Source organism: Myripristis murdjan, chromosome 20 (genome assembly GCF_902150065.1).
Source record: "Myripristis murdjan chromosome 20, fMyrMur1.1, whole genome shotgun sequence".
NCBI classification, from domain to species: Eukaryota; Metazoa; Chordata; class Actinopteri; order Holocentriformes; family Holocentridae; genus Myripristis; species Myripristis murdjan.
In genome coordinates, this window is record NC_043999.1 from 9,989,450 (window position 1) to 9,997,832 (window position 8,383).

Here is an 8,383-nt window from a genome sequence, read left to right on the forward strand (position 1 = left end):
GTAATGGAAGGAGACAGGGACTTAGAGCGCCACACAAAAGCCAGGCTTTATAAATAATTCCAAAAGCTAACAGGATCCCTTGTATGTGTGAATCTGTGAAATACATTCACACATGAATGCACACACACACACACACAAACACACACTTGCACACACCATAAGATTTTCCACACTACCTCTCACGCCCCCCCCCCCCATCATCCCACCCCTCCCCACCCCACCAGGGGGAATAGGTTATTCACTGTGCTCCGCTGGGGCTTGTGAGTTGAAGTCTGACCTGACTGGATTGGTAAAATTTGGGTGAAGGTCTTTCGTGCATAGATGATGCAAAAGACCGAGAAAACAGGCCCAGCAAAAAAAAAAAAAAGAGAGAGAGAGAGAGAGAAAAAAAAGCAGAAATGGCCATTTTACAAGAAACACACACACACACACACACACACTCACTCATAATGCAGGGCGGCAAAGCACACCGGAGACCTGTCTTGTAAATCTCTTTGTGAAAGCAGCTTTGGGGGGTAGACAGGGGCTTACATACTGAGCCCTGAGGTAGAGCTATAGACTCCACTCCCTCTAACCCCCCCATACTCTTTCTCCCTCTCCCACACACATGCTATGCACTCTTGTTCTCTCTCTCTTCCTCACTTTCCACCATTCCCACATTTTCTCCCCTTCTCCTCCTGCCTCCCCCTCTCTCACCTTTTTTCCATCACTCCCGGCCTCTCTCTATTCTCTCCTCTCCCTCTCTGCGCCCCTCTTTCTGTCCCAGCCTGGGCTTCAGAGCAGTGGCCCTTTAGCCCTCCAGGCTCCTCTGGTGTTGTGGTGACTAATGTCCTGCCTTTGCTCAGACAATGAGTTTGAGACCGGCCCGGGAAAGTGTTGAGGAGGGAAAAAGACTACAGCACCTTTGACAAATGGAGCCCTTCGCGCTCCCCTACCCACTCGGGGAGGCTTACAATGTCGCGCGACACACTCCGTGTCCTCGGAGGGATGGTTGCAACCTGCAAAGCCGCTTCTGGGGGAATATAATGAATTCTTTGGGAAGTCCAACCTGGCTTTTCTTCATGAATAAGATATATTTCCAAAGCATGTCAACCCCTCTTAATAAAAACACCAGTCTGGCAGGAATAGCCAAAGCCGTTTTAGGGCCCCGTGTACACGTTAATATTTCTGTTTCTCTATAAATTTTCAAGGGCCCACTTCTTTCCAGGCCTGTCAGTGTAAGGCTCACCCTACATTTTCCCTGAACGTTAGGGGAGGCATGATGACAAACTGTCATTAAAAAAGGCTGGAGTCCCTCTTCTTTCAAGGAACTCAAACTCTTGGATGCCCCCCTCCTCTTCCCCATGCACCCCACCCCCATGCAACCCTGAAAGGAACTGGGCTTTGTCTGAGGAGCAAAGGAGAGAGGAATCCCCCCTCCCCTCCCCGAACCCTGTTCCTCACTCCCTGCGGAGTATTGTTAAAACACAGCCCCCTCTCTTTCCGTGGCCCGGGCTCTTAAAACAGCATGCTTTGCATGAGAAAAAACGATTAGTCTTCAAATGCTGCGCTGTCAGAAGAGGGCTCTTTCAGGTTGGGGCAGAAATTTGCTCAGATAGTAGAGTTCCCCTATTGTTTTTCTAAGATGAGGCATTATTTGTCTTAGAGCCAGGGTGTGTTAGCATTCATTGCAGAGGAGCCCCTACTAGAGGGGTTTATATGGGATGGTGCCCCCCTCTCCTCCTCCCAACTTGCCCCTAGTCCCAAGCAGACGGAAATGAAGGAGGAGAGTGGGGGAAGAGGTACTCATCTAAACATGTTTGGAGAAGAGGGAGAATGCCTGGGCCTGGGCTTCTTTCAGGTATTAACCTTGGGATTTACATTTGACATTCAAACAATAGCCCCCTCCTTGACCTCCCCTCCAGGATGCACTAAGATCCAGGGATAACTCCAAATAAAAGACAACTGTGACAGCATAGGACTGCAAATACATGGGGTTCACATTGTGAGCACCGCTGCATGACAATACATAACTTTATTACTGGTGTAAGAACTGCATTTCTGTTTGGTGGAATGCACAGTAAATGTTTTTTTTTTCCTTTTCTGGATCAACACAAATGATTTTGGTGGGGGGAAAAAAAAAATGTGTGTGTATGTGTGTATACTGGCGTCTTGGAGCGGCCGCAGCCTGACTCATGGCTTTACACATCAAGAAGCAGGGGTAAGTGACAGATCATTGTTCACAGTGAGCGGCCGGCTCATCTGTCCCCCCGTCACCACCCTGGACGAGAAAGCACAGACCCCCTCACGGATGCCACAACCAGCTCCCATCAAAGCTGACACAATGCCACATCTGCAATAACAGCCCCGGCCCCGGGAAACTGTGTCTTTAGACGCTCAACTTTACGCACAGCCCACAAGCAAATGGGCCCCCACCAAAGCACTTCACCTCTTGCTGCTATACTTCACACCGCAGTCTTAAAGACATTTTTACGGCAGCTACAGCAAACAGAGGAGGAGATGAGCGCCGTCCTCACTCAGGCGCGACCTGCACTGCTTCTACTCAAGTGTTAGAGAAAAGAAAACGCAGCCGCTAACCGGCACACTCTGCATTCTCTCACACACAAGCGTGCCTATGTGCCATACACCTTTAGCTCAAGCTACCGCAGTTCTTATGCTCTCAAGTCAAACACAGTTACATTTACTATCCTGTGTTTCTCCCCTTTTCCCCCATTTTTTTTTTTATTGCGTTCCTCTGCGCCTCTCTCTGGGAGAGCAGTTGACCAGACTAATTGTCAGGTCCAGTTGGAGTTTCCAACAGGCCAAAGCCATGGAAAACAAACCAGCCCTCTCTGCCTCTGGTAAGGCAACTTGAGCTCCCACTTTTTTCCCTCCCATTTCTTATTTCCTCAGAACAAAATGAAAAAAAAAAGTTGCTTGCATGAGAGGAGGGAGGGGAGGGGAAAGAGAGCTAAAGAAGAGAGACCAATAAAGAGCAAATGTGTGTGTGTGTTTGTTTGTGTGTGTGGAAGACAGAGGAAAAGAGGGAGAGGAGAGAGCAAGAGTGGCCACGAGTGTATGCATGTACATGCATGCATTTAAAATGGAAATGTGCTAAGGTGTTTCATATATGACTGCTTTGTCAACAAACTGTGTGCAAGGGGACTAAGGGCATTCAAATTCATGAGTGTGTGTAATATTCATATATGTGAAATTACGGTACAGTATCCGTATTTCTTTCACCCCCTTCATCGGCACTTTACCCCCACCCTCCCCTTATGCAAAGACATCACCCCTCTTGAAAGGTGCCTTTAGCAGGCTCCTTGAAGCGGGGAGCGGGGGTCCCACTCTGGGACAGTGATGGTTGAGGTGGAGGGGAGCCGGGGGAGCAGGAACACATAGCATATTAAATCTGCTGGCGGAGCTGGGTCGTCCGCGTGGAGAGCCAGAGAGCCAGATCTGAGGCATGCCCTGAAGGGATGGCTGGGCCTGGGGATTAGGAGGCCAAGGAGAAGCCCTCGCGCACCCGCAGACCCCTTCTTCTCTCCGCTCACACGCAAATGCATCCAGACGTTTTGACGCTCCTCAGGTTTGCCATCTCAGCCCAACTTTTCATAGCACTCCTCCGTGCCTCACAAACCACACCAACACACACACACACACATACACTCTCTCTCGCACACACCATCACACGGCCTTTTTTCCTCAATCATTACCTCTTTCTGACTTGTCCTCTTTCTTTCCCCACTGTGTCTGTTTCATTTGATGTCAACATATCAAAGTAGCAAATCATCAAAGTGGGAGATTTCTTTTGGGGACTATCTATTCCACTACACAACGCTATATGGGAGACAAGCAACAGCTAATAGAATTAAATAAGGGGATTATTCAAAACTTTCACTGGGCAGCTGGTTATTCTATATTCATTTACTATCATGAATACTAACAAAAACTATCCACACCTGCACACGATTCCTGTAGTTTCACAAGCAAACAAATAAAGGAAGAGCATTTAAGAATATACACAAGTCTGAAAAAAGAGTATAATCCAAAACATGCCGCAAAATAAAATGCACAGCAGCAGCATTTAAAAAAAAAAAAGGGGCTAAGCCAACCTCAAAATGCACAAGTCCCTCTTATCTTGGGGAAAATCAACTTCCCTCAAATCACCCTTGTTTTAACAAAATACTTGGCACCTCCATGAGGGCATTAAGGTCAGGGCATTAGCACAACAACTCAGCTCATTAGGGCCTCTTGCATACAGCCCTGATAACAGGTATGCTTCCTCTAAGATGCAGAAGGCCTCGGGGCAGAGCCTACATTTAGCTGTGAATGCAAGGCCCTTATAAAGAGGAGAGGGCCATACCTCAAAGCTAATAGTATGTCATCTCCATGCATTAACATGACAGGCCCTATTCTGCCAGGTCGCTGGGCCATGGGTGTACCGGGCCAGCGTCACTATGCGTAATTTCTGAGGAAAGGTGTTGTGCGTATGGTTGAGATAAAACAGCACGCTGCTAATCTGACAGACTGACTCCTGCACAGGGAAACGTTATCCGCGTGTTCCTTCCTCACGCATGGAGCTGAGGAAGCAGAGAGCGGCACTGATACATGTTTCCTGGCTGCAATAAGAGAATGGCTGGCTGCTGTTGCATCTCATTCCACCAAGATTAGCATCTTAAGCACCGCTGCATTCATCACTGCTGTTGCATCATAATAAAACAGGGTCCCGAATATATTTTTTTTTCTTCTTTAATAAATGTGCACCTGTTTGACATAAGCTCAGCCCTGAAGCTTTTACCTGCAGATAATATGTAACAGACACGCCAAACACAACAGAAATACTGAATGTGCATATTGAATCTTATACTCTACATATACTATAATATATAGCATGTGTATATATATATACGTAATTGTTATAATTTTAATTATAATTTTAAACATGTATATAACACATATTTTCTATGATGCTATAGCACTTGTGGCTAATATTTGAGAATCATTTTCAAGTGGATTTTTTTTTAACATCCACATTTGAGTCAGAAAAGAGCTCAAATTAAGGTAATTGTGTACAATGTCATTTATGAAAATATTAGATTTTCTCATGAGGAAATTACTTTTTTTTTTTTAAATGTCAAGTTCTCTGTCATCAATCAATCACTGAAATTTAGATTACAGTTAGAATTAGACTGGTGAAAAAAAAAAAAGAAAAAGGAATAGGCCAGCATGGCTTACATTAAAAATAAAGCCATATTTTAGCCTCCAGTAATGATGACAGATTTACAATTATATAGCTAAGCTCTATTTAATTAGCAGTGTTATTTTGAAATCATTTATTCACAAGTCACAGGCCACAAAGTTGCACACAGGATTTTAGGTGTGTTTGTTTCATCTCTGTAAAAGCAAATTATATTCAATAATGGCTGACATGTTGTCATTTTAAAATAAAGACTATTAGGCCTAAATTTTGTGTGACTAAGTGGGCCTTTCCTGTCTAGTCATTATTTTTCATGTTAACTGGCCTAAATCATTTTGGCAGTGATTAATTGGCCACTTGTGGGCCTTGTGCATGTTATTTTGTAAATACAAATAAAATAGGACAAATATTAAACGACTGTTTTAGTAGCAGATAGAAACTTTTTTCTTTGATTTAAAAAATATAGAGGGCTCTGCTCAAAGCCAAATCCATACCCCAGGATGGAGGAATTAGACTCTCCAGTAAAAACAGTGAAAGGGAGCTTTTAATCTGCATGTGCTTATTCTGACAAACATCTATTGTTGAATTCATTCACGGCTCCTCTCAAGGCGGTCAGATCTCCGTTAATAATTTGCCAAGTGTCAAAAAAGGAGTGTGGAGCTGCGCGCATGGCTGAGCGCCTCGGACCCTCGTCGTCTGTGTGAAACCCGAGAGCCGACAAGCAGATAAAATGTGGAACAGCTGGCGAGGACAGGAGGAAAAAGTTTCAAACAAATATCTACACATGTGGAGGCTCGCTGCCCCTCGCAGCCTGAGACATACGGGCTCTCCAACGGCTTCATGCCCCGGACCCCCAAAACTGACACACATGCAGATTAAATTTTGTTGCTCCAACCCCATATAATAAGATTTTTTTATTGCTGATTTTGTACTGAATTTTATGGCTGTCTATATGCATGGGGGGAGGTTACAGCAGTGAGAGTGAAACCTGTGATTGCACTAGTCATTTTTAGGCATCTCCTAATTGGGGTAATTTCTCGTGACGTCTACAGTGGAATTAAACTATTCCTCATTTTGCTGGGGGAGGAGGCCCTGAAGCCCCCTGATGTACCCCTGCAGGCTGCTGGACCCCACTTTGGGAACCACTAACTGTGATGGGCCTAAAATTTCCTGGCGAGGAGAGAATTCAAAAAACACATCCATTTAGACAAGCCGTCTGATAAATCTTCAAATGTTCCTTTGCAATAAACAGTTGGGGGGGAAATAATTTCACAACTTTCCAAATCAAATTGTCTGAAGGAATTATCTTGACTCACGAGGCATTTTCCTGTTAGAGGTGGAGTGATTTGTCTTGCTCGGCCAGATTTCAGATACTGACACTTGTTTCTGGAGTATCACTGAAACAAGTGAAACTGCACTAGACACTGGTGGTATTATCTCTCCTCGCTGGCATATGGTTTCACTTCTCTAAAAAGCAAATGCGAATTTAATACGGAATGTGCGCTAATATGACACGTTAAGACGGACCTCTTTTTGCAGTGCAAATCTAACCTAGCAGGCACGCCACCTTTGCCAAAAAATCCATGTGCGCCCTCACACTGATTTTTAAGATCTGATTGAGAGCTGCAAATCATTAAAACGGTGCTGCAAAAACATTTTGGTGGCAGGGATGGATAGAGAATTACATTTCTAAATAATAAGTGCAGGCTGGAGCAAATGTTATAAGGGATCAGCTAGGCCTACTCTGCTTGATTGGATAATAATTTTATCTTTTTAAAATAAATTTAATTTCCCCACTTACTGTGTCAATAAACCATCATCTTTAAGCCCCTACGCCGAGCTTTAACGGGATAAATTGAATCAATAAAAGACAGTGAAATATGATCACACATAAATATGCATGTAGCCTACCTCACCCCTCCCCTGCGTTTCTCTAGGCAAATGTCCAATAAGTTTTACGTCTGCACAAGTTCATGAAGTTTCAGCCCATAACTCCCCTCAACCTCAACAAACTTAAACGTGTCTTGCCGGTTTATAAATCAGCCGAGGGAAAAAAACTTTTAAAATAACAGCTAACTTTATAAGACGTAAAAATAAATGTATGTCTTAAGGGTTATTAAAATGCGCGCATCTGTATAGCGGGGACTTGTTAAGTGTGCCATCCGGGGTCTCTGACAACAATTCAAAGATTAAAAATCAAACCCAGTCCAAATATAAGAGAAGTAGCGTATTAGCCAATCCATTTTTGTGTGTGTTATTAATGTACTATTCCAGATTATGTTGCTCCAATCGTTGTTTCACAAGCTATCGTTACACCAGCGTTTCTGCATTTAAATCCAGTTCATGTCTTCATCTAAACTTCTATGAAATTCCATCTTTTTGAAATGTGAAACCTCTGCTGCTCGGGCAGCCTGCCTGCCTTTCAAAACTTTTAAAGTAGCCACACTAACAAGCGCAACAATGTTCAAAGTCTATCGCGCCTCCATGTGATTTTTTTAATGGACTACTTACGTCTTTATGGGTGAATTCTCCTTTAAATCTTGACCTTTTTTTATCTTCTCCTCAGAGAAAAAATGAGTTTTCTTCTTTCTTCTTCCTCTCTTCCTAGGTTGCAGATGTGCCTCTGGAGTTGCCTGGGACTTTTTTCACGCTGCAACTCCAACTCCAAAACGTCGCTGCCAGAGTTTTTCCTCTTGCCTGTCTTTCTCCTCCTTTTCACAGTTCGCTGTGTTCGGCCACCGCCGCACTAACACCATCAGCCTGCAGATAATATCTGCCGATAGCAGATTGCAAACGTGCATAAAAACAACATAAGCGTCAGAGAAGCGCATGGAGAGTTGTTATTACATTAAGTGCGCTTTTTTCGTGGAGAAGAGAGGGCGAAGTGTGGGACTCCAGCTGCTCCTTCCCTCGCTTGACTCCTCCCTTCGGATAGCTCCCTCCTTTACTCTCTGCCTCCCTCTTTTTCTATTCCATGTCCCCCTCTCCCTCTTCCTTTCTTTCTTTCCTTTTCTTTCTTTCTTTCCTTTTCTCTCCTCGCCTGTCTTTCTGCCCCTGCTTTCTGCGAGGAGCCAAACATGTTTGAAACTTGGTTTGTTAGTTCTGTAAACATTGGTGAACATTATAAACCAATCTCAAACTCTGTTTACCAACCTTTTATTCCTTGTGTATGTCAAAGTAAACACCATCTAATTACTGAGGATG

At 44.2% G+C, this 8,383-nt stretch overlaps 1 protein-coding gene across 1 annotated transcript in view; it reads right to left on the bottom strand.

Annotated features, from left to right (window-relative positions):
- gli3 (GLI family zinc finger 3) overlaps window positions 1-8,072 on the bottom strand; it is a 105,542-nt gene extending 97,470 nt beyond the window's left edge. Inside the window, exon 1 of the mRNA XM_030079695.1 lies at window positions 7,691-8,072. The gene's annotated coding sequence lies outside the window, so the exon portion shown is untranslated. The remainder of the gene's footprint in view (window positions 1-7,690) is intronic.
- Between the last annotated feature and the right edge of the window lie 311 nt (window positions 8,073-8,383).